This window comes from Protopterus annectens, chromosome 2.part0 (assembly GCF_019279795.1).
Source record: "Protopterus annectens isolate FY-2018-M chromosome 2.part0, PAN1.0, whole genome shotgun sequence".
Lineage (NCBI taxonomy): Eukaryota > Metazoa > Chordata > Ceratodontiformes > Protopteridae > Protopterus > Protopterus annectens.
Genome location: NC_056728.1, coordinates 265,705,899 through 265,733,169, shown reverse-complemented (window position 1 = coordinate 265,733,169; position 27,271 = coordinate 265,705,899). Strand labels below are relative to the sequence as shown.

Sequence of the window (27,271 nt, the reverse complement as noted above, 5' to 3'; positions counted from 1 at the left end):
ATAAATAAGGAGCAAGAGCACAAACCAAAGGAGGAAGGGCAATGGCTCCCGGCCCCTGACAGCAGCAGCCATGTCAGCATTACTGGTTTGCTGCAGCACCACAAAAACATTCTTCAGTTCAGAAAACACTCCAATGACCGAGCTTTACTAATACACAGTATAATATTATTATAGTTTAGTGTTAATGACTGAAAAGTCTTGCAGTAATGACATGCCTATACTGCACTTGCGATTTAACTGCTGTTTTGCCAGTATGTGGCCATTGATGACCACATAGCAAGGTAACTATATCACAGTAATTCAGTGCTAAATAGAATGATCTTTGTCTGTGTTGAAACCATACTTTATTTTGTTTAATATTAAGTAACTGTGAAAAAATATTTTCACAAAAATCGCACTTGCTAAATGTAACTCTCTTCCTAATAAGCTTACAGCTAAACATATCACGCTTTCAAGGATAAGCTTAAAAGCATTTATGCAATGAGTTTAAATGCTCTTCTTTTGAACAATTAGGTTAATGCACTAACTCATGTTCTCTACAAGAAGTTTAATTACTTATCGTTCTTGTAAATTTTTGCTGAGATTACTCTGTTGTTGTTGTGTCTTTTGGCTTTTCCCGGTTAGGGGTCGCCACAGCAGAACTCCGGTCTGCTAATGATTGGCAGTTGATTTTTACATGCCGAGTTGCCAGCCCTGATGCACAACCTTCAACGAAGGTACGCCCATTCACGCATGTCTCCACGCAGAAGACGCTCTAGCTGAGAATCGAACAGCGTCTTACTGTGAGGCGACAACGCTACCACAGCACCACCACCACTGTACAGGTACCTTATGAAACCTGTATTGCAACTATTTCAATATCTTGATTGTTTGCATGCTTATTACTGTTTTCCATGTCTATTACCTTATGTAGACATTTGTCTGCGAGTATCATATATATAACTGTCTCCACCTATTGGCTTGGTTAGTGCCAGAAAATGGGCTTTACCAGCCCTCGCACCCAGTCAACAAACAGAAATAAATAAATACTTGCTGTATGTAATGCTAAAGAAATCATCACTGAATTTAACCAGATGGCAGTCATCATTGTTTTAATCCAATTCTAAAAGACTTGCTCTCTAAGTGATTTACTCCGGTGTAAGCCTTCTTTATAGATAGGTCTTACCACCGCAGTAAGTCACTTATACAAAGAGACATTCTTTTGGAATTTGATCTAGTAGCTCAGATTTACTTAAAAGATCTTATAAATTATACCCAAATTATACTCCCTCTACAACCACAACCTTTCTTCACTCTCTTCATCAACTACCATTGTATCCAAGTTGTGACAGCTGCTGCCAACAGTTAACATGTCTGCCTCCAACTTACATGTATTTGTGTCTCATTAGTGCAATCTGTCAAACAGATGCAACTGAAATATTAAAAGGAGCTTACACAATGATTTTTTTTTTAATTTTTAAATTTATTTTTACAGGGGTGGAGGGTTCTGTGACTGCGCCCTTTTTTTGCCAGCCCTTAGTTAAGTGTAGTCAACCTCATGTGGCTCTCTACTTACTTAAGTATGACATCTCTGGTTTAGATGGTTAGCAAGATATATGCCAAAAGGGGCCATTACGTTTAATAACAGGCCTAATAAGGGAGGGATGAAGTGGGACTATAACTTCTACGGGCTGTAAGAACATACCAGAAAGGATTAGTTTTGCAAAACAGTATGATTTCCTAACATTCATATAGAAGTGGCTGTGAAAGGAGGGTCCGTTATCAATAAAGGTATCCAAGTCCCTGATAACTGTGTCATGTTTACATGGAAAGCTATCTATACAGTAGGTGGTAGTGATGCTAGCTTTAGCAAATGAAACTATGATGTACTTTCTGTCACTGAGGATAAACCCAAAACTAATACAACAAGCATTTCCTTGGCACAGGCCTTGCTGGAGAATTTGAGTATCAGGATGGGATTTGATAACTATTCCCAGTTTACAATCATCAATAAACTTAATTAGCTATAGACTATAGCTCTTTAAACTCAGATTTCGGGTCAGAGGAGTGCATATCAAACAAAAGGCTCGGGACAGAGTCCAGTGGGACACTGCTAGTGACTTTTTCTTTTTTTTGTCAAAAGCAAATATCTTCGCCTTAACAGTATGGGTCTGCAAAATAACCACTTACATATCCATTAAACTATGTATGGATTAATGTCTCAGCTTAAGAGGATAGTGTCAAACTAATTAGCAAGGTCCAAGGCACATAATTGTATGTGCCTTAGTAACCATTCTAAAGATGTCACTCGGGTTGAATAGGCATAATCTGCCTTCTATGAAGCAGACTGGTATGTAAGCAAGGTTGTAGTTAATTTTGCCAAATGTTGACTTTGTCAAAAGAATATACTATTGCCTTTTGTCAAGGAAAGCTTTGTTAAGTGCTGAGTATTTGAGAAACATCAACAGTTTAATTTTGTGTGGGGGAAGTGCTTCGGGTTATGGTAAGTGGCTGTGTACATCAATGTCCAAACTTTGGGATATAGCAAAAAGTTTCAACATTAAGAGTGGGAGTGGTTGCAGGTTAGGGTTAAAGTAAGAGCTAATTAAGGGAACATTTTTAGCACTGTGCATGCATGCTAATATGTGCGTGTGTGCGTGTGTGTGTGTGTGTGTGTGTGTGCGTGTGTTTGTGTGCGTGTGTGTGTGTGTGTGCATGCGCACTTAGGGAAAGAATATTTTGTAAAGTCACTCGTAGAGTTAAGATTAGGGGCAGAGCTAGGGCTAGTAGACATGAGTCAGATGATATGGGAGGTAGTGAAGACCCCCCACCTACCCTGTGTGCTAACCCTAATCCTAATACTGCCTCTGCCACTAAACCCATTCCCTACACATTTTCCTTTCAGTGTCACTATTCAGAAAAAGTGTGTCCAGTGTTACTGTTTAGGGTTTTGGGCACTTTTTTTTAAATTTTATCTATTTTTGTTGTTGTTATTGTTGTTGCTGTTTGACTTTGTTTTTTTAGTTGACCAAATACAAAAGGATAGTATTTATTTTCCTTTTGCAATCAGTGTGGTGTCAAACATTTGATTGGACAATTAAAGTGAGTGTCAGCATACATAAGTTGGTTTAATGACTCTCAATATTTCTGTATGTCAAGATTTCAATATATAATCTTATCTAAGGATATAAAGTCACCTATGTCATTGTTTACTAGTTCATCTATAATATGTACCACAACTTTGTGGATAATAGTAGTGAGACTGATAGGCCTTTATTTCCCAGGTACAGAAGAGAGACCACCTTTATGCAATGATACCACAACAGCTGCTCTCCATACACCTCTGTAATGTAACCAGTGAAGAGAGATATGGGTTGAAGAGCTGATAGGAGTTTTGTTAATTGGGATTTAATATCCCAGGATATCTAAAGAAGGGCACTATTAGGATCTACAGAACTGGTATTTTTAATTTGGAAAGTGGTAAAAGGACTTCGACCAATGTGATTTCGGAAGGGGAGTTGAGAGAGGTAATAGTGGAGGAGAGGAGAGTGTGGGTGGGGTGGCAAGAATATTAGCAATGTTCTTGGGGTCAGAGAAGGAAGATATGAATATATGACAGGCATCATACCCTGGAACAGAGGGAGTGCTATCGAACCAGGTTTTAGAAATTTCACAAATGCTGATGTCTTTGAGGGAAAGGGAAACCACAAGTACAGAGATTTTGTTGCTTATCCTTCTAGTATTCACAGTGTTAGCTTGATATTATCTGGAATGGGATTTACTATACTGGGATATCCTTCAGGTAAACTCTGTCTAAAAAGGCACTAAGGGGGCAGCAAATGTTTTAACTAGTATGCAATAACCAGTGGCGGCCGGTGACTTCAAATCAAAGGGGGCTGCAGGACACAGCTGAATGGTTGGGGCCAACGGGAAGAAGTGTGGCCAACTAGAAAGGAGTGGAGCTAAGCTCAAAACCACAAAAATGGGACTTTAATTAAATATACTGCCCTGGGTGTCAAACCATCATTATGAGAGTCCAATCAAGACTAAATGAAGTGTAGAAGAAAAAATATTTCAATGCATTGGCTACATGACAGCATACTTAATATATAGATGGAAACAAAAAGGTTGTGAGGCATGAAAAAATAACTTACTTTTTAAATATATTACTGGAATGCCAGACAAAATCAAGTATAAGAAAACAAGCAGCACTCAACTCAAACCACTTCTCCTTGTACTGCAGTTCTAATTATAATTTATACTCAGCTTTATAAAAGTACCAAGTAACATGCCGAAAGTATCAATCTCTGTAATACCCCCACTTCTAAAAACGTTTTTTATCCAAAAAAGACCTGCTCTCTGACAACTATCTACTTATTTCATGGGGAAACATGATCAAAGTATAAAATGAACAGCAAACAAGAAACCAGCGCAAGATAAACTGCTTAAAGGATAAGTGCACAGGTTATGGACCACACATGATAAATTGGCATTCTCTTTAGTTTGCGGGTAAAGCCTGCAAAGATGATTGCAAGTCTCTAACAAATGTAATGAGCTTCTGAAAATACTGTAATCCTGTCCTTTATTACAAATACTGTCATATGCATTTCAATACCCAAGGCTTATACGTTATCTAATTATGTAAATATTCTCTGCATGGCAACAACAAAAAGGCTTTCAATGTTGGTAATTCTTTAACAGTATGCTTATTAAACCTTACTTGCATCTTACAATCTACTGCGGCGGTGGTGCTGCGGTAGCTTTGTCGCCTCACAGTAAGACGTTGTCCTGTTAGATTCTCAGCTAAAGCATCTTCTGTGTGGAGACATGCATGAATGGGCGTACCTTTGTTGAAGGTTGTGAGTCAGGGCTGGCAACTCGGCACGTAAAAATCTACTGCCAATCATTAGAGGACCGGAGTTCCGCTGTGGCGACCCCTAACCGGGAAAAGCCAAAAGACACAACAACTTGCATCTTACAATGTCAGACAAGCTTACCTGATGGTCATTAAAGCATTGCTACTTAAAAACAGAGCAATAAGCACTGCAGCAACATGCATTTTCTGAATAAGAAGCATAAATCAACAGTATAAAAATATGACAGAAAACCAGGACATTCTGCAAAATCAAGGACATATGAAAAGCCATTGTGTGTACTTGTTTCTACCTTGGATGGGGGATACTCTGCACACTTACACTGCATAACTGCTTTTTGCCTTGCATGGACACATCCAGAGTCACTACATGGGGGAGTGGGGTGCAACAAGTATGTCATAATTTGAAATGTCTCTGGCTGACAGTGATGGCCCTGACACATTTGTCATACCTTTCAACCTCAGAGCAAGAAATCTGGACAAAGCCATAAATAGAAGTGGGACAAGTGCCCAAAAATAAGGACACTTTTAAAATATTGCTCTTATAAACTTAGATAATAGAATAGTAGGTCTTGCAAAGTATGAATTTTCTGAAGGGTATGAAATCTGAAACTCAAATGCAGGTCATTATTTTCTAACTTCAATCTTTAATGATCTGCCACTAATTTGCCAGAAAACCACAATTTTACAAAAAAATGGACCTAAAATGTGATGCAAAAATATAAAATAGCCAGACAATACAACTGGGAACATGTCAAAGAAGGGACACTTTTTTTTAATATTAGTACTGTTAAGTTGAGCAGCTGACAAAATAAGAGGATCTACATGCATTTCTGAAATAAAAGTAATCTATAACGCTGATCATTACAATTATTTATTAATTGTAAACCCTCCACATGTTCTTCCAAAATTGCCATTTTGCAGAGAGATTATTAGGGGGAGATCAACATTTTGAGCCAAAATCAGGGACATTTGAGCGGTTTGGATATACCTATTTCTATAAAGTGGTTTATTTGCGTGTAACTCTCAATCTCTTAATGCAGGAAATCTGGACAAGGCCAAATATATTGGGGGAACATACAAACAGTACTAAAAATTGTGTTTGTATAAACTTAGACAGTTGATAGAATAACAGATCTTGCTTTAGCATGCATTTTTCTGAAGGGTATTAAGTCTGAAACTCAGTCTGTCATTATTTAGTGACTTCATTCCTAAATGATTTGCCAGAAAGCCACAAATTGTATGAGGAACAAACCAAAAATAAGAAGCAAAAATCTATTCATTCTGAAAAAGTCTGGACAGTTGAGAGGTATAGTTCAGCCAGGACTGTCTATGAGCTTACCACCCTTCCCCCCTCACAAAATCATGGTCAAATGGGGCCTCCCCCGTGCAGCCATTCCAATGTCCTTTTACTTGGCTATTTTACCCCGTTTACCATAAACACTGTAATGTAATGTACATGCTGCTTTACCTCTATGATGATTTGGATTTTATTTAAAAGTTTTATTTTACATTTTACAGCACAAACACTAATAAACATCTGTTAAAGAAAGCAACGCAGGCTCACAATGAAGATAGACTTAGCATTAAAACTTCTCTGCCCTTGAAACTCGCATTCATTGAAACAGCATTGAAACCCACATTAAACGAAAATACATCTGGCCAGTGGCAGATACAGATTAACTTTGGGCTGTTTTCAAATTATAGGTCCCTTCCACATGAAACATACATGTGTTCTTTGATACACCTTCCTGATTGCATTAAATTATGTTGCATAATGCAGTACAGTTGTTAGAGGGAAATTTTAATTTATTGTTTTGAAAATTTTTCTAGTAAACAATGAAACAAAATGCATGCACCAATAATGACAAAACTGCCCAATTCAGAACATTCCCATCATAAAAGTCTACTCAAACTTCTACAATCCACCAGTATCAGTAAATATGCACAATATCTGCAGAAGTAAAAGTCATCTAAATAATTCCACATTAAAGAGATCTGTAACTAATGAAGAGGTTGCTGCTAGCAAACAGCTTTATATTTCATTGTTTCACCTACAAATAAAGTGCCTGCGGAAGAAATTGCCTATGTTATATTAAAAAATGATAAGCTAGTAATATTGCAATAGGGACTGGATGGCAAACTGATAACAGGTTCATAGTTACTAGGTATCTCTGCCAAAGAGGACATTCTCAGGACTGCAGCATCCACCCCCCTTAAAAGTACAACACAATAGAGTATCACCAATGCATCTGCGTACTGTGGGAGTAGATCCCACAGCCTTCTGCATCAAAAGCAAGTACAGTACCTGTTGTGCTATTAACAATGTATGCCAACTCAGCATAAGCATCACTAAACTTCTCTTCCCATGATGCTCTCAGCTCCTTGTAAAATCCAGCCAACACTTAACTGTATCTCTCAACTTTGCAGCACAAGAAATCTGGAAAAAGCCAACATTTATTGGGGCGAGGGGGGCAAAAGCCAAAAAAACAGGGACACAATTTAAACATTGCTTGTATAATCTTGGAAAGTTGCTAGAATAAAATGCTGTGTTACCACCATGCAGTTCACTGCCAAGTCTTGAACCCAGGACTCTGTGCACTACCATCAGAACAACATACCACTATGCCAAATCAGCTGTTTATTGAAGGATAGGAAGACTGAAACTTAAATGGCTATCATTTGGTGAATTCGGTTCTCACCATAGGTCTCAACCTCTTAGCACAAAAAACCTGAACAAAGCCAATAATGGGGAAATACAGCCCCAACAATAGGGACACATTTCAAATGCTGATCTTTTAAACTTAGAAAATTGCTAGAATAAAAGGTTTTGTGTTACCATGTACTTTCTGAAGAATATGAAGTCTAAAATTCAAATGTCTATAATTATTTAGTGAATTCAAAATCCAGAAAACCACAGATTTTATGAGGAACAGAACAGAACAAAAATATGAGGCAAACATCTTGGTTGGGAGGGTGGCCTAATGGTTAAGGCGTTTGCCTTACAAACACAAGGTGCAGGGTTTGAGTCTCACAAGGGATAATTGGCTAGGCTTGAAATGGCTTGCAAGGGCAGTTAGCTTAGTACTAATCTATGAACCTATAATTTTCACAACTGGTGGTGGGTAGGGAATTCTGGCTCTTGCTACCTGCACCCAAGGTATATTTCTTGAGTTTCTCAATAGCCCCCAGGTATATTTAACTGGGGCATTTTACACACACACACACACACACACACACACACACACACACACACACACACACACACACACACACACACACACACATACGGTCCCAAGAGAGGCTGAAGACATTGCAGTCTAATCCCCCTTAAAGTCTATGCAGTTGTGAGAGCAGCTATAGCTACCCAGCCTGCAGATGTTGCAGTCTGATCCCCTTCCAGTCTGTAGTCTGATGCCTTCTTTGGTAATCTGGACTGCTGTTTAACCGGTATGGATTTCTCTGCAGTCCAATCTCCCTTCCAGTCTATGCAATTGTAACCACATAGACATCTAGGGCATCTGTAGTCTGATGCCTTCATTTCTAATCCGAACTGCTGTTTAACCAGTCCGCTTTCCTGCATGCATGTATGGAGTTCTGGGACTCGCTAATTATTTTTTTTAGTTTGTTTTTCTTTTCTTTTTACAGCTGGGGGGGGGGGCTGCAGTCCTGCAGTCCAGTAGCACGAGCCACCACTGGCAATAACTAAAAGGTAAAAGATGCAGGACATCCCTAGCAAAACAGAGGGGGGAGGGGTCTATGGACCATTTCATCCCATTCCATGCAGATATCCACTGGACACCCCAGAATTACACTAATTTACTAGCCATTTATTAAAGCCAGTTATTTTATGCTTGAATTTAGGCATCATTCTAAGTGAAGACAGAATGCTCCTCAATGTGAGGGCCTTGCCTTCTTTGAAGACATGAATAGACAGCTCAGCAAAGTTTCTCTGCATTTCTCTAATGGTAGAATGCCTAAGATCACTCACTCCAATACAGGCAACTCAAGATCGTAATCATACCTGGAGACCTGCATGTACATAAAATCCTGATGACATTCTTAATCCTAACACCACTTATGCTGTACTGACAAGCCAATAACAAAGATAAAACACATCATGCCTACCCAAGTGGGGTCTGGCTTTAAAGGCCTACATGCATCATTAAAGACTTTACAAATATAAAACATCAGTGGGCATTCAGAAGCCTTAGAGTTGGTATACTTGAATGTCCCTTGCATATATCCCACAGGCCTCCTTCAAAGGATGTTTAAGCCATTATTCAGTGATTGATCTCTTTTATTCTTAGATCTTTCAGTTTGTCTTGGCTTTTTAGCTTTTCTGTGTGATCTTTTTACCCTCTGCTTTGATTGTTGTTTGGAATATTCTGCAATCATCCAAATGTTAAGGGCATCAAGTTCCTTTATACACTGACATTTCTCAGAGAATGGTCAAACTAGCTATTTATGCTACACTGATGAACCCATAAGAACTGTAAAGTATGTCATGTCTACAAAAAGTGGGGTTTAGTTTAAAGGCTTGAATGCACTATTAAAAGTTTGAAAAAAAGTAAAAATCAGTGGGCATTCACAAGCCTTAGAGATGGAACACTTAAAATGTCCGTAAAGGCTCCTTTGCATAAATCCTGTGGCTCAAATTCAAAGAAGGGTTAAAATATTACGTTGTAAAAAAAAAATGATTTTTTTCTGGAGTCTGTCTGTTGTTAGCTTCTTGGCTTTTCTTTTTGACCATGTTATCCTTTGCCTTAAGCCTAGCACGAGACAGACAGCTGTGACCCTATCCTTTGCCAACCTGGTGATGTGCTGCATGTCTATGGGACCACAATGATACAGATCAGCAGTACAGGTAATGCTCAGTAACAATAGATATGCGTGTACATATATACACGCGTGTGTGTGTGTGTGTGTGTGTGTGTGTGTGTGTGTGTGTGTGCCACTGTGAGTGTGGTGTTAGTATTTTGGCTATGTTAATAGTATGTTTAGGAAGCCAGGACAAGAATTTTGTTTACTACCTTAGCATATTTAACAATGCTGTTGGACTGTGGTAGTGCAGAGTTGTTGTAGTGCCGTTAACTGCTTTTGGTGGGACAGAAAGAGTTCCCCCCCCCCCCCAATTTAGAAAATGTAACAGTATCTCTCTCAGGTGGAGCCAGTATATTTAGAAGAAATAAACAAGAGGCAGCTGCTACAAGAAAATGAAATCCTAATATACTAGTTAGCAAAAATGACAAAACAGGCTTGCATAGAGTCCATAGTGCCAGGTAGTATTTTTTTTTTCCAGATGTAATGGCTAAAAGAATGGACAAACGGTATAGATAAAAAAACTCGTTCAAAACAGTGATGATTCAGGACAAACAATGTGCGACTGATTACATTTGTAGCTATTTGTGGGTATTCAGTATTCTGGGTCAATGAAACAGAAGCGGTGGGTAAAAGAAGTTAACTAGTTCAAAGGGACTGCCTTCAGAAATTATATTTTTATGCTTAGTAAGAAAAGCTAACCAATTTTCTGTTTACTAGTAAAACCTCTGGCTAGGGTGCCAGTGCATTACTAAATGTATGCAGGGTGGTATTGTAGAATATAGATAATATTAACTCCTTGTCAATCCCCAGACAATGGTCAGTGTTTTCCTTTCCCACTGAGTTGCTAACGTGATACTAGGTTATTCATTTGTTCTGCACTGGATGCTTTTGGTGTTCACAATCACCAGCAGGGTGGTGTCCTTGTTAAAAAGAAAAACAACTTCTTTTGGGGCAACCCCATCTCTAATGGTCCAGTGACTTGTTGACAGACTAGTGGCAGTGACAACCACTTTGAATGTGGGAGGTCCTGGGTTCAATCCCCAGACAAGTGTCATAGTCTTACTTTCTCATCACGGCGTTGTTAAATGAAGATGACAACAGAATGATTGCACAAGTTGAAGAGTTTTGGCAATCTGACCTGCCAGGTAAGCAGATTTACTGCTGCACTTAATGACATCAACATGTAAAGTACAAAGCAAATGTATTAATGGCTCTGAGGCACTAACTGTCTATCTGTATAAACAAATACTTGAAAAACAGCTGTCACTAGAATAACTGGTGTAGTTATGTATAATCCCCCCCCCGAGTAATTCTATGAAAAGATCAAAACAAAAGGAGCCTTAGAGGCACTCTGACAGGGTTTATAATCATGAATGATATACAACCAGGTGTAATATGTTGTAAGCTGCACCAACAAGACGTGGAGAAATGTATTTTAGCTTGCATGTATACAGCTATGTCTGGTGCCTGTGAAATGACATCATACATAATCAGTGACATATCATTCAGAAGAGAAACACCACTTTCCTGGCACTCCTCACTGGGAGGGAACATGTATTATAAAAACAATGAATGTTCAATTTAGTGAATGAAACATTTGGTAACCATACAAATATAAATTGAGAGAAAGAGTAATTTTTAGTCACATGCAACAATCACATAATTTTATAACTCTTCAATGGAAAAGAAAAAATTGAAGGCACATGACAATTTAATAAAATTCTTACACAACCAAGTGGATAAACTGTCATAAATGCTGTACTCTTTCTAAATGACACATTTTCTGTTTCACTCCTGATGACAGTGATACCGCTGACCTCTATTTGAATACATGTATGTTTGTTACAGCATTGGGGATGGAGATACATGTATGTTTGCTACGCCGTTGGGGGTGGAGATACGTGCATGTTTGTTACGGCATTGGGGGTGCAGATACATATATGTTTGTTACAGCACTGGGGGGTGAAGATACATGTATGTTTGTTACGGCATTAGGGTGGAGATACATGTATGTTTGCTAGAGCATTGGGGGTAATGATACATGTATGTTTGTTACGGCATTGGGGTGGAGATACATGCATGTTTGTTATGGCGTTGGGGGTGAAGATACATGTACGTTTGTTATGGCATTGGAGGGTGGAGATACATGTATGTTTGTTATGGCGTTGGGGGTGGAGATACATGTATGTTTTTTATGGCATTGGGGTGGAGATACATGTATGTTTGTCATGGTGTTGGGGGTGGAGGACAAAGATGCTGAACTGTAATTTGTAACTGCAACACTGAATTTCCAAGAAGCTGCCATGTTCACATAAACCCCAACATTTTTATTAGCACTTTTAATATTTTAACACTAACAGTATGCAAGAAAATTAACAGTAAAACTAGTTTTGTTATAAAAGCAACAAAATCAAAGGAATGATGTATTTCATTTTCATGCCCAATACCCAGTCCTTTAGAATACATACATGCTGACATGAGACCTGTTTTGTGACTACAGTCTCTAATACTCGAGTATTAGGCTGAAAACTCTAAGGTGGACTTACAGTTACTGATGGCATCTAGAAAGTGTTAGTTCTTGGGAGAGATATGCTTTCACAGCTGAAGACTTTAACAGCAAATTATTTACTTCTTAATGGTTTAGTAAGTATGTTATCAAATTCAATAGTGAAACGTACTGTGTACATTTCAGTATACATGCAGGTGTACGCATGTCTGCATCTTTTAATTAGATTAGAAAATCACTCTTCTTTTCAACTGAAATAAAAACTTAATTACAAAAAATGGTGAACACATTCAAACAGCAACTCCTCTTGAATATTTTTAAAACAAGTCCATTATAACACTTGAATTTACATAGTCCAGCTTTGTATATTGTTCAGCATAAAGGGTGTGGGTGAACCACAAGCCACCAAAATGTTATTCTTCTCTGACAAGCAGTTTAATACTAGAAATAAAAACTGGCAATAACCCTACTATCCTGATTGATTTGAGTGCAATTGGTCAAATTGCTAAGGGATTTTCATGTGTGTTAATCATTAAAGTGAAGTGTTGCACAGTCCATGTTGAGTATTAATTATGCACAGGCATGACACTAATTAGTGCATTATCTACACGTGTGTGTAATCAAATACAGAGAAGAAAAACACACACACACAACACACAGACACACCCCGCATACAAATGGTGCAGCACAGGCACACACCTGCTTATATCTTAATTATACTAACAACTTCTTTACAAAGATTTTAAATCATGACCATGTTAAAAAAACACAAAAGCAAACACCCACTAAAGCCAACTGCAGCAGAAGAAAAAGTTACAGTAAAACATTTCTTTTTCTGTGGAAAATGTGCGTCCAAAAACTCTCAATGCTGTGGAGAATGAACCCATAAAGCCTGTACTTGTTTTCCCTTCCATTAGGACACCTCTTAACATGAGATCGCAGCACTACTACATTCACACTTCACCTCTCTCTATGCAATGAAGTGTGAGGCAAAAACAATACATTAATGTGCAGAACTGAGATGAACACACACTGGCTATTAAGTTGCAATTCTATAGGCAAAATATATTAACACATTTGATATATTCGACATTCATAATTATTTTTGGATAAACAGACATATTTTCCTTTCTAAAAAATGACACCCCCCCACCAATTTACATTTGCATGAGCTCACAGTAAAGTAAACACATTAGAAAGATTAAATGAAACATGGCATGCAAAAGCAAATGCTAGTGAGGGTTATCAGTAAGTAATTTCATTATAAGACTGTTACAAAGGAAATATGGGTGAGCACATGTCCTTTGCTACACATAAATTTAGCCGTGTTGTATAATGGTGAAAAAACAGGTGAGCATTTTCATGACTATAAACAATACTTAGCAGGCTGCACTAATATGCATAAACTAGGAAGTAAAGGTAATCACACCAAAACACCTCTGATTCCTACAGCCATCACAGAATCATTAATCCTATGCAGACTCACACACTTAACGACAAACATGCCTATATTTCCAGATCTTCAAAAAAAGTCTTCTACCATTGTCTTACTTCATGTCTATCATCTGCATCTAAAGGAAATCACATGATATTAAAAAAAAAAAAAGTCGGAATGCTCAGCAGCTAGTCATACACTTGTGATTCAAAGAGTTAGCAGAATCAAAACAAACAGAAAAACAAAAACACAAAAACATTACAAATCAAAAGAAACAGTTTAATATGTAACCCCACCCATTCATTTTACATCATTCAGTGGTAGATCCACCTATAACTGCTCTGGCCACTTGCACATACATATGGACCAGTAAGTAGCAATGCAGGGAGTTGAGGAGGTATGTGTCAGCATATCAATATGGATTCAACTCAACTTTCAGGCAAATCAGTTTGCAATTACATTAGTATGCTTCTGCATGTGGTCAAGGATACCCACTCTCATCTCCTCCTACATGTGTCTACTGCTTACTCACCCACTGTCATTTACTGCTATACCGCCATTTCCTCCTATATGTGTCTTCTGCTTACTCGTTAATGACTCCTTTCCGATGACAGATAGCCAGGTGTCATTCTCATACTCTTGTCCATCCCAAGTACAATAAACTGTCATGTACACAATATATACTTTTTACTCCTGTAAGCCCAGAACAGATTCTGATTAGCCAGCAGGCATGTGGCATTAAACAGTAGATTTACTTTTATTTATTTAATGAACTTGTTGACCAGGAAAGTCCAACTGGGCACACATTCCCTTTTTCAGTGGAGGCCTGTGCAGAAAAGCTCCAACTAATATATAAGATAAAGATTTATACTAAATGTAGCAAAAAAACAGCACTTTACAAGGGTATACATAGTTCAGTGAACAAGGTTGGAAAATATATAACGTTACAAGTACTTACACAGTCTAATGAATAAAAATGTTTTATAAAAGTTTATACATGGTATAGAAAAATCATTCAATGCTACTTTGCAAAGTCTGCATGATAATGGAATCACTGTAGATAGGCACACATACAGATTATTGTTTTAAGCTACGGAAAATGATGAGCATAATTCAGCATACACACATAAAATACAATGGACCAGTACCATTGTATATATACACACATAAATTTCAGTGAACCAGTAGCATTGCATAGTGCAGTATGCAGTTTCATAATAAAGACATAAAATACAGATAAAGTTTCAGAAAAAACAGCACCCTTTTATACATTAAAGTTTTTTTATGCTAGTCACCACCTGGTGTTGTTGACTAAAGAGTGATCGAAGAAGAAGAAGGACTAGAAGTGGTTGAAGGTGCAAAGAAAGATGGAAAAATAAGATTTTATAGGTGAATGTAAGAAGAATACACTGACTAGGGAAGTGGGTGGGTAGCAATCAACTACAGCAAGTGGGTGAGAGTATGCAGAGGAAGAGTTGAGAGAAAGAGATGAGAAGGAAGTAGTTGAAGGGCACAACGAAGTGTGGAATTATGGTTTACTCTATGGGTACTTACCTAGGTTTAGTGCAGGGGCAGAGGTAGAGATTCTTCCAGTGTGACTATAGGTTCTGCTTAAAATGTTTGAGATGCTGCTCTGTTTTTAAAGAGAGAGCGGTATGGTGTTCATGCTTTGGTGAAACAATTTCAGAATAGACTTGTCACCAGCTGTACTGTGGGACTCAGTGACACAGAGCAGCATTTGGGTTGAATAAAGGTGTCTGATCTGTATGGCTGGATCTGAGTTGACAGAAATGGATAATTTCTAGATTTATAGATGATGTTATGAATAGTTGCAAGTTCACGCTTTGAGGGCTGAGAGACTTGTAAGTTGGTGAAAACAGGGGCTGAGTGGAGAAGTGTTTGGATTAGCAGGGTAGAGGCTAAGTGTTTTCTGGTTTGGTCAGTAAGGAAATGTTTGACTCTATGTAGAGAATCCATTTCTAGTGAGTTTTCTTTACTGTATGCTGGATGTGGTAGTCAAATTTTAAGTTATTGTCAATGTAGATGTCAAGCAGCTTAGTATGTGGGACTATTTCAGTTTTAGTGTTATTTGCTGAGAGAATATCAAAGGAGAGTTTCTGGGCTGTGAGATTCCTTGGGGTAAAGAGAATAAGTTTGCTTTTTGCGAGGTTAAGAAAAAACTTGTAAGTCAGTTAGCCAGGCTTCAACAGATGAAAAGGATTCTTGAGTGATTTGTTGCAGGTTATCAAGGTTCTGGGCACTACATATGCGGGTGGAGTTGTTGGCATACTGAATTCTTTTGGCTGATTCAGAAGCATCTGGAAGGTTTTTAGTGATGATGTTGAAAAAAATGGGACAAAGAATGGACCCTTGGGGGATGTCTGTGGATTCTGGGAGGAAAGGGAAGAAGTCTTTGTGCTATTTTACAGCCTCTGATCTATTAGTAAGATAGGTGTTAAACCATGCAGTAGCGTTTTCATAAAATCCACCCTAGAGTTAGGAGTGTGACACTACCTACTGTATGGAAAGATCTAAAAAGAGGGCAGATACTTGCCTTCCTTCATTTACATGGGTATATATAATATTAGTGAAATATCCGAGGGCTATAGTAGCACTATGATGGGGGTGGAAGCCGTGTTGGAAATGTAGTCACTGTATGAACAGAATAGCAGGTCAGTGGCTACATTTACTAATTTATTTATTTCTATTAGAATATTAACTCTATTTCCCTCTGCTCTTCAAAAAGCAGTCAATCCAATTAGTGTTCATATGGATCTAGGCACACACTTAATATGTCAAATGGCATGTCTGTCTACTATTTTATCACCAACGATGCTGTGAAAAATACCAAAAATTTCAGACTTTGAACTGAATACTAGAAAAACACAAGTATTTGGCATTTTAAGCAACAGTACATTTACCATAACTTGTGTTGCTTCTTATATCTACTACTTGCAAAACTGTTAGTCTGTTTTTGTTGTAGACTCAGTAAAAATCATTACAGGATCACTGCAGTGACAAGAAATTACACTCAGCCACTGGCATATGTCCTAAAAAATTTTGCTAATTTTTATTAAGCATAAATAACTGTGCCTGTCTAGTGCCCAACTTCAGTTTTGCAATCTTAGTAAACATTTCTATTCTAATGAATAAACTGACAGGAAATTAACTGCTGTTTGAAATATACAGACATATTACAAAATTGAGAAACTTAAAGAAAGGTCAAATGAAACAAAATAAATATATCACATACTAGCTGAATATAATTATAGGTTCATAGGTTGGTACTGGGCTATCTGCCCGAAGGCATATATTAGCCCAGCCAAGTTGTGCGGTATTCACCACCCCTTTAGTAGTTCCCTAGACCCTTGTACTAGCAGCTAGTACCCTTGGCCCCTATCTAGTAGTGCTGTTGGTGTGATCTTTCTGAGGAACTACAATGAAATGCTCTATGTGTCCAAAGGTTCAAGTCTGTAGCAGCTGTATTTTTTTAAGGTCACTGAAATTCAGGCTCACAAATAGAAATATCACAGAAGTTCAGGCAGTGTGATCCCTATGAACCATGGGTATCAAATCCACTTATGGATGGAAGAAATACTACTGTACCTTAACTAAACAAAGAACTTTGTTGTAGCAAACAGGACTTTTTAAAAATATTTTTAAGCTCACGGCCATGACAAATGTGTGGATATGTGCGGGGGTGGGTTCTGTTCATGCATACTTTGAGATATTGCTCTGTTCAGCACCTACAAATAAAATCTAATGTTAATAACTATGCCATGCTGTACTTGCAACAAGCAGGTACAGTAGTATATCTCACATCAGTAAATGGGTGCTACAACTGAAGTATGCAGTTATCACTTTGTACCATTTGTGTGCTTCGCTACTTAAGGTTTGCTGTTTTTTTTTTTAAATACACGTGCAGCAAAACTGAATTCTGGGATACCTGGAGCATTTTGCCTTAATACCTTAATTTATGCAAGGCTGGTACTGCAAGGCTGGTACATTCTATGTTTGATTAATTTAATTTCACTAATCATGAATGGCAGGACCATTTTCGGCTATGAAGTACAATGCCATTGCTCAACTGTATGGATACTAACATCATCAAACAAACTTTGAAAAAATTAGAACTGCAAAACTATCCAAAGGAAGGTTTCTGAAATGATAAAATTAATGCCAACAAAAAAAGAGGCTGCAAAAAGCTCAAGGGAAGGCCAAATCAACTATTTAAAATCCTGTATTTCAATAAAGAGAAGACTGTCAGGAGAATAAACCTCTACATCACGTGCCACTGACTGGGCGGTGGTAGAGGGCCTGCATTACCCTGCTGTCCTGGATACATAGACATATCACTAAACAAATTTCTTCAAACTAGCAGAAACGGCAAACAACTGGATACACAAAAAATGCTGAAACTGCAGGATAACTGACACTTTATTCCACAGTACAAAACCTCAAGCAAGTTATTTAGTGTCCAAAACAGTCACAACAAGAAACTTCTTCAGACTGAGGTAACCATAACTGAACACACTTTAAATAGCAGTTATAATCATATGATTAATCAATCACATGCTTAACTTTAAAAATATTCCTAACTTAGCATACATTATTCTTTAAAATCCATAAAATAATATATATTAATCAACGCTACCTTTAATGTTTTAACCCTTTCCTTTTTAAATACATGATAAATGCTTCTCTGTTATTTAACCCAGGGGGAAAACAAGCATTTAATGTAACTTGCCAGCAATATTCAAGCCAGCCTAACTCTTATTCTATATTCATAATATTAGTAATATTAGCCAGGGATCCTAATACTAAAAAAATTACAATTTACTTTACACTTACTAACTTTAGAGTGTTTACTCATAGCATTTGTATTGTCTTCTATTTGAATAGCATATTTATGTTTGTATATTCTTCTGTTCAACTCCCAAGTAGTTCTTCCAACATAAAAACGTTTAGATTCCATACACACTATACGGTAAATCACATTTTTAGACTTACAAATAAACATCCCTGGTATTCTCACTTCGCTATTTCCTACTTCTAACTCACTCCCTACAGTATATAACAGATTACACATGTTACAATTATAATATTTAATTATACCACTTCTCTGATCTGTTTGATGATTTTTACTCAGTTTTCCTTGAAAATAATTTTTTGAAGCTATTTGCTTTCTTTTGTACAAATTTAGGACTAGTTCCTGTTTTACTAATTAATTCACTATTAGCTCTAAATAAACCCCAGTTCTTCTTAACAACATTCTTTATAGCCTGTGAGTCTACACTATTCTGTATAGTCACAGCCTTTTTGTATTCATACTCTTTTTTATTACTATCAACAACATTTAATATACCATTTCTTTCATCCATCTGTTCTTGAAGTAATTTATTCAAATCTACAGATGGATAACCTCTTTTTTCCATTTTATTGTAAAAGAACTTAGCTTCCTCAAGAAAATCATCATCTTTCTTGGTTAAACTGCTAATCCTTTTTAACTGTCACTTCACCATTTTTATCTTAGTTTTTAAATAACTATTTTTCTGAACTTCTATTTTATATACCTTACTACTAACTTCTTACTTTCTTTAAAAATGGTTAAGTCCAGATAGTTAATTTCACTATAATTATATTCATAGGTAAATTTCAGATAGGAGCACACATTATTACTATAATGTATAAATTCTTCCAACTCAACAAGTGTTCCTTTCCATACAAGGAACACATCGTCAATAAAACTTACCATTTTGATAATAAGATTATTAAATTTACTTTCCAGCATATTAGCTGCCTCACCACCCATGCATGAAGATATTGGCATAGCTAGGAGCTAAAGAAGCACCCATCGCTACACCATTAACTTGCACATAAATATCCTCATAAAAGGATAAAAAGTTATAACTTAAAACCAATTCTATAATTTCCATTAGCAACCCTATAGTGAACATTCTAGTTCATCCATCCCTTCTTTATTAGGAATCATGGTATAAACAGTCTTAACATCTAATGTCTCTAATATATTTGAGTCATTCACACTAATTTCTTTAATTTTCTTAATAAAATAAAAGCTGTCCTTAATATATGTAGAATTAGACAAAACTGCCTTTTGCAGATGTTTATCAACAAACACGGGCTCATTCAAATTTATATGAATTTTGGGGATTCCGTGAATTTTACTTATCTTTGGGTTAGTATTATTCAAGAATTATTTAGTGCTATCATGTATTTTTCCAGCTAAGTACCATTCCTCTATGCATGAATCAATCATTGTCTAATATTTTCTCACTTTTTTAATACTAATTTTCTTACAAAATTTATCATCTGATAATAACAAATTAATTTTTCTCTCATAATCCTCCCTATCTAGCACCACTAAAGATCCCCCTTTGTCAGCTTTCATACATAAAATGTCATCATTCTTCAGCAGTTTATCAAGACAATATTTTTCATTTCTAAACATATTAAAATATTTATATTCAGTCTTACTGTCCAATGTCCAAAATCTCAATGATTTGTACTTCACATATTTAAAATCATTTCCAGTTCTTTTAGCAAGAGTGGGTTAAAACTACTAGGTTTATAAAACTCACATTTTTTAACTTCACTTTTATCAAGCAGAACATTCGGATTTAACTGTCTTACATACTCTCTTAGTTCATTAATAGTATTAAGTTTATTCGCCATCTGGTATGGTGCAAAATTCCACCCTTTACTTAATACTATACATTCTTCTTCAAACATAATTGCTCAAGTTCATAATTTTGAAATTTACAGTACCTATGTCCTCCACATTTGTCTCGTCTTCTTCCAGTTCATTTTGTGTTGTTTGTTGCTGAAAAAAAACATTTTTTTGGATAACCTTTGCTGTTCATTGAGTTATTATTTCTCCCACTACCTGTCACTTGGGCCCAAGTTTTTTCCTCACTATTAATTCTTTGATAATTTGTTGACTTTCTGTATGAGGTTTAACCACTGAATGAGATCCCGCTTCTGTCGTCTCTGCATTTTTATTTCTCATGTTTGTCGCTGGTTGTATATTTGTAGATACCTCTGTGTCCCCTTTTGCTCCAGATCCTTGTTTCAAGGATCTTTTTGTATTATTTTCCACTGTAGCTGTTATATTCCTTCCATTCAGACCCTCTGAGGTTGCTGTAGTGACTTCACCTTCTCCATGCTTTTCTGATACTTCATTTAATCATCTCAGCCCATATGCGGAAGCCACACCCCTTCATATTCTCTCCAATCACCCTCAGACTTCTTTTGTTTTCTTTTACTCAGTGTATCATTTAATTTGATTTAATTGTCCTGAATGCTACACATTTTACTATTAAAATTGTCTATGGAGGAGTTTTCTTTGAGTTTAATAAAGTTATCACGCATATAGTCAGATAGTTCTGCTAACTGCAGCTTGTGATAATTAAGCAGAACTTCAAAATACTGCAGTCCTGCTTTTTGGTTAATCTCAAGCCACTTCTCCACCAGGTTTTTAGGTAGATCATTGCCTGCAGGTAATTTATTAATTCTCAGTCCTTTTGGAACTCGATTTACCCTTGGCAATTTTCAAAGAATAGACTGTCCCACTGCAGATGTTTTAACTTTGACATATATCTCTCTAGGTCAGTGAACATTTCTCCATGATTCACTTTTTTTGTATTACGGGTTGTTTTTCTTCACCACACAAAAAAGGATTCACCCATTATTAAACAAACTCACAGTTCCTTCATTATTAGTGATGAATTAACCTGATTTTTGGTGTTTAGTGGCTTCTGAATAGATATCCGCACTTTTCCAGGTACGAGTTTTACTACGCTACCAGAAGGATGTGTATTAAAGGATACGCCATCGGGTTCATTCATCACTACCAATAAACGAAAGAACTTAATTATCTATTTGAATTTTCTGCAGTTCTTTGGACTTGTGTTACTTTAATTTTCATCTTGAAAAGAAGCTTGAAAGCCTTTGATACAGAGGCTCTCTTGTTTAGAGCAACATATCAGTTGAATGTCAGAACTTATTATAGCTAGAAAGCAAAGTATAGCCAAGTGAACTCATTTGAATAATGCTTTTATTTTTGAGTAAACTGCTGAACTGCAAGTGTTTTAGTACCCTAAGAGTCTTCTCTATTAAGCATGGAACATTTCATCTTTCCAAATGCACTTGGCTTCTATAACAACCAAATAACTTGAGTTAACAGCTAGAAAAGAAATAGTTTCTAAATGGAAGGGGATACTGGCAGTTTGTGAAAATCCATATGCACTTTAAGTGTGTTAGAGCTGTTACATTTAGAACACAGAGCATTAAAGGAAAATGCCTACACCCCAGTATCAAACATGGTATAAAAATCCTTCAGCTTGATACAGCCATTGTACCAGCTCTGAGATAAAAAAGATTCCCCCTCTCCTCCAAGTTCACAGATATGCAATCCTCTCACTTCAGTACAGTGAATCTGCATCTAAGATTACTACTGCCTACTCTATACACTGCCAAAGATCTTGCCATACCTGTTACGAAAATGACATGTACTGTGCACGAAGAGGCATGGCATATAGTGCGATGGCCAAACACATGCAGATTTCTGGCAGTACACACACATTCAAGTTTCTAGCATTGGAAGTTTTAGGTCTAGATGCTAGAATGGGCGACTTGATAAATAAAACCTATCAAGCCAAGATGAGATGGATCTAAAGACTTGGAGCACATTGTTCACCAGGATTAAATGAACATGTTTCGGTACAACCTGTCCTAAGAGCTAGGTCTCTCAGGAAGCGATAGTTTAGGTATGAAGTTGCACTGTCATACTTTACTTTTGTACTTCATCTATTATGCATGAATTGCATACGGTCCTTCCTGTACATCTGACAGATTAGCCTAGTTTTACGCTTCAGACGTATTTTTATGGCTCAACTGCATTTAGTACACTATATATTTGCTTTAGTTTTTATACATAAATTGAATTTTATTTATTTAATGTTAGTATATTTATTTATTAATATTTATATTTGTATTATACATTAAATAATGTTATTATTTATGCCTTTGAGAATATGTCTAGGGGGTGTTTATACGTGGTATATGTTATTAGCAATTATGTGCTTTTTAACATCACTATAGTAACCTAATGATGCACAGCATGTGATTGGATACATTGTATGATGAGCTGGTATTTAAACCAAGTGTTTTCAGTTGTTTATTAGACCTGAAGAAGCTACATGTGAAAGTGCTTATCTATCTCTGCACCAGTTTTGTTTTATTTTATTCATTAAATCGTTAGGTGTATCCCTGCCGTGGACTGCTGGTGTGCTTTTATACAGTTTACTTGTTTGTTGTGCTTGCACGGCAGTGGTTTAATCTCTCTTGCAACATTTTCTTTTTGGATTATTTATTTATCTTTGTTGACTGGGAAAATCTAACTGGAGAGAGCCCATTTTCAGGGAAGACCCATGGGAGAAAAGCTCCATCACAGTACATCAATATTAGCAAATACATTTCAGACAATTCTCAGAAAAAGAAGTTACATTTCTTAGAAAAACAAACACAGTTACAACACAGGTATATACAGTAAAGTATTTATATCAACATGTACAACTCTATACAATTTTGGTAGCTCTAAAATACCACAGGACAAAAATGGATTTATACTGTAAAAGGGGAAACATTGCTGTAAAGAAATTTAGTGTTCTTATATTTCAATACTGAAAGGTTTGCAAAGAGTTCAAGAGATATTAAGAAGAGTATAGTTGAGAAATAAGTTATAAAAGTATGTAGGAAAAAAGACACTAAAACTGAAATTGTTACCATCTTCCTCTTCACACTCATTTCCCTGACTGCTCGAACTGGCCAGGATATTGTGGTGTGCTAAAGCTGATTCCTGACAATCAAGGTACTGTAAGACAGAGGTCGAACATTATATTATACGCCTTGTACTTGTGGTAATTATGTTAAACCTGTATTAGTGGATATACAGTTATTTTATCTGTGGTAATTATGTTAAACTTGCAATAGTAGTCAACTGCAACAGTTAACTAATCACAGATGAGGGTATAGGAAGAGAAATTGTGTTTGATGTGACTTACAATACAGTAATATGTCCCTAGTGATCACAGAACTCACTTAACTTTGTTGCTTGTTATATTCCTATAACTCAGACACTGGCAATTGAGTACTAATAAGTAATACCTGATAACTGAGTGATGTGATAATCTAACTTTGTACATTGCATTTAGCTTTCTGCCATTGTTAAGTACAATTGCATAAGTTACATGTTTGTTATAATATATCACCAACAAATGTATGGATAATACAGACCTGTCTACGGACAGTATCCCTTCTCCTAACATCGTACCACAACCCCCTACAGAACGTCTACCCCTCCAACTCCATTACTAACAGTCACTACCATCAAACAACTAAAGCATTATTCATACAAACTTAAAATCTCATATAACATTTATAATCTAACATAAATTATCTACTGTCCACATAAATGCTAGAAAACTCACTCACAACCTCAAAAACTCATACACCAGAACAAGCTGCTTACCAAGTTCACAAAAATCATCAAACACATACAAAAACTTTTACAACTTAGGGGTGACATACACCCAAACTCTAGCCCAAAACAGAATAAAAAACTGTCCACCGTTCCTAGCCCAACACACTGCTCTACCATTCCCATCCTCTCCAAAGGACACTATTTATATACAGGACAAACTGATTTTGGGTCCTTGCCCCCCCCCCATTACTGTTAGCTTTGTCCAGATTTCTTGCACAAAGAAGTTGAGGGGTATGCCTCATTTCCATCACCTAACTATACTTTTATCTCTCACCTCACTATCTTGCAACTACACTCTCCCTTCATGTCCTTCAGCTACAATCATTTTAATTTTTCTGACCTACTATCCCTCTCTCCTACCGTACTATCTTCTCCTGTTCCACTAATAAAAATCTTACACACTTGCTATGTTATCAAAATACATATCCTACAAATACTCAAATGCAATTTGTAAATATTTATTTCTCTAATAACTATATACACATATTTTCTCTTTTCATGTATGCACATATTCCTTTCTTTATTAACCAATCTTCACTCTTTCTCTCATCACTGATATTGCTTCTCAACTTACTAATAAATCTTTTGTCAACTAACCACCGTCGCTTTTTACCTCATTTTTATTCACATATCTTACTTCCATCTCTCCAACTCCACATATTCTAATTTAAACAAATTATGCTTAGTTGTCCCACTAGACAATCTCACTATTTCTTTAGTTAGTTTGTATTATATGCTATTGTATTGGCAACTTTTACTGTACTTGTAAAAATGACAATCCATATCAAATGTTTATATTTGCTATATTCTTCTGTTTTGCTTTCATGTAATATGTTGCAGCTTTTCTTCCTAGGCCTCACTGAAAACAGGTTATTGTCCAATCAGACTTCCCCAGTAAACAAATGTCAATAAATGAAAATAATAAAATAAATAACGTTGAAACTGATGTAGTAAGATTAGGAACAAATTGCTCTTACTACGGGATGCTCAATACAACCTGTACAGTTTATTTTGTGCACCTAATGTTCTAAGGGGAAAAAAAGCATGCTTTTCACTTTTTGGGAGTAATATGTTTTTGCCTGATGCTTTACAGGTGAGACTAGTATCTCCTTTCAAGGACCCCAAACATCACTTCATGTTTATTGATAATTAAGGAGAATGTTGTTAAGGGCTACCTGCAATGTATATAGTAGTATAAATAGCACCTTGGGTCTCCCCTGAACAGAAGCTACTAGCCTAAACAAAAATAAATCAAAATGTAACATTAATATCAAAAAGTGAAATGTGACTACAGACACGTTTAGAATTGTTTTCATTGAATCACATGTATAACAGTGATAATGTAAAAAAACTGTATTGTTTTTGCAGCCCTCCTTTGGGATATTTCCAAACAATTCAACATAGTATGTGCTCATTTAGTAATGTTATACTGTACACCCACTATGAAAATAAATAAATAAAAATATCAGTGTTGTGCTCCCCTTTCTTTCTTATTCCCTGGTAGCACTGTATTTCTTATAAACAAACACAAATCAACCAGTGCATTTCAAGCGCAGTACTGTTGGAAATTAATACGTGAGCAACTGTAATGCTTTGAATGGAAATACACAGAGTTTATACATGTGTTGTAACAGACGGACAGTGGCCCCCATCAACCCCTGCAGATTCCATTACGTTTAACTTCTTATCTGTTAAAAGAAAAAGCGGTGGCAATGGAATCACAACACTTGTGGTTTTATTTGTGTCCTCTTCCGGTAAGTTTAGTGTAAAGAGAACTTAATTTAACATTGGGATAACTTTTCAGTTTGTTCTATTTGCAAGCATCACAATTGTTAAGAAAAACATTACTTTCAGTACTTTCTTACAATAAGTCCACGAATGTGCAATGAATATCATTGCTCACCTCTTTTTAATATTGGCTGTTTTACTATTTCGTGTATAATGGGCATGTTTGGCATGTAGTGCCACCTACATGGGACTGACCGACGATGGGCTTTGCTGCTGTGCACCAGGGTAAGCAATAATCTTACACAACATACATATGCTTATATACATGTACAAAACGCACGCACACGTGTACACACTCACACAAGCAGATACACACAGACAAACACAAAGACAAACGTATGTAGTTACTCCCATATGTATGTATACATACACATAAGCAGAAACATAGAAAATGGATAGATAAAGCAGGGTCTCGACTCGCGTTACGAACAGTAATACAACTAGTATGTTGTGTAAGATTATTGCTAACCTTTTCCAGGCAGACAGTCATATAATACCTCTGTGAACTGCACCGCCGCCTCTCACTGTAAACTGCCTTAGTGGCACGTATAGGTATAATGCAAATAACTGACCACCACAATCCCGCACATAACTATATGAAAGAAGTAAAACCTCATCCATGTTTCTTACTATCCAAAGAGTCTGCCGTATCATCTTACCATTTTGCTGTGTCTATCGCTTTCTTACTCTTACATCTCAGTCGGGTTTCCTGTCAAACCTCCCCGTTTCTTCTCACTTTTGTTCTGTTGTATCCCAGACGTTCCTTTCAGGGTCGTGGCTAGATTTTACGTCATGGGGCGGGGAAAAGGAGGAGTTGAGAAAGACTCGGCTCGCTGTCTGTTATCAAGCAAGCGGACGGCCATTTCCTACCCGGTATCAAATAATTTTATGCGGGACGAGGTGTACATCGCTGTACTTTATGATAAATGGTATTTGATTATAGTTTAATAGGTAATTTGCGTTATTTTTAAACCTATAGATGTTGATTTAAATTCAGAACTCTTTTGCCATATGCGCAAAGTGCATATTTAAAGGATGTAGAGCATGCCTCTCATCCTTTTGGTGCAAAAAATCTGGACAAAGCCCGACAAAATTGGGGGACAAACACATCAAATTTTAAAGCTTATTCTTGTAGCTGTTTAGTTGATTATTCTGTTTCTTGTAACATTTAGGTATTTTAGATACAGAAATAACTATTTTATGCAACTATTACATAAAATATGGGACATAATTATGTCCTACAGTCTCAGGACACAACGGCCGAAAAAATAGGGACACATTTTAAACATCGCTTTAATAAACTTA

The 27,271-nt window shown here is 36.6% G+C and overlaps 1 protein-coding gene across 7 annotated transcripts in view; it reads right to left on the bottom strand.

Annotated features, from left to right (window-relative positions):
• Positions 1-26,726, bottom strand: part of LOC122793060 (synuclein alpha interacting protein) — a 2,145,219-nt gene extending 2,118,493 nt beyond the window's left edge. For 6 of the 7 annotated variants that reach the window (XM_044060745.1, XM_044060746.1, XM_044060744.1 and 3 more), the window contains exon 1: positions 26,626-26,726. The gene's annotated coding sequence lies outside the window, so the exon portion shown is untranslated. The remainder of the gene's footprint in view (positions 1-26,625) is intronic. The other variant, XM_044060743.1, reaches the window with a different exon arrangement.
• Positions 26,727-27,271: the final 545 nt, after the last annotated feature.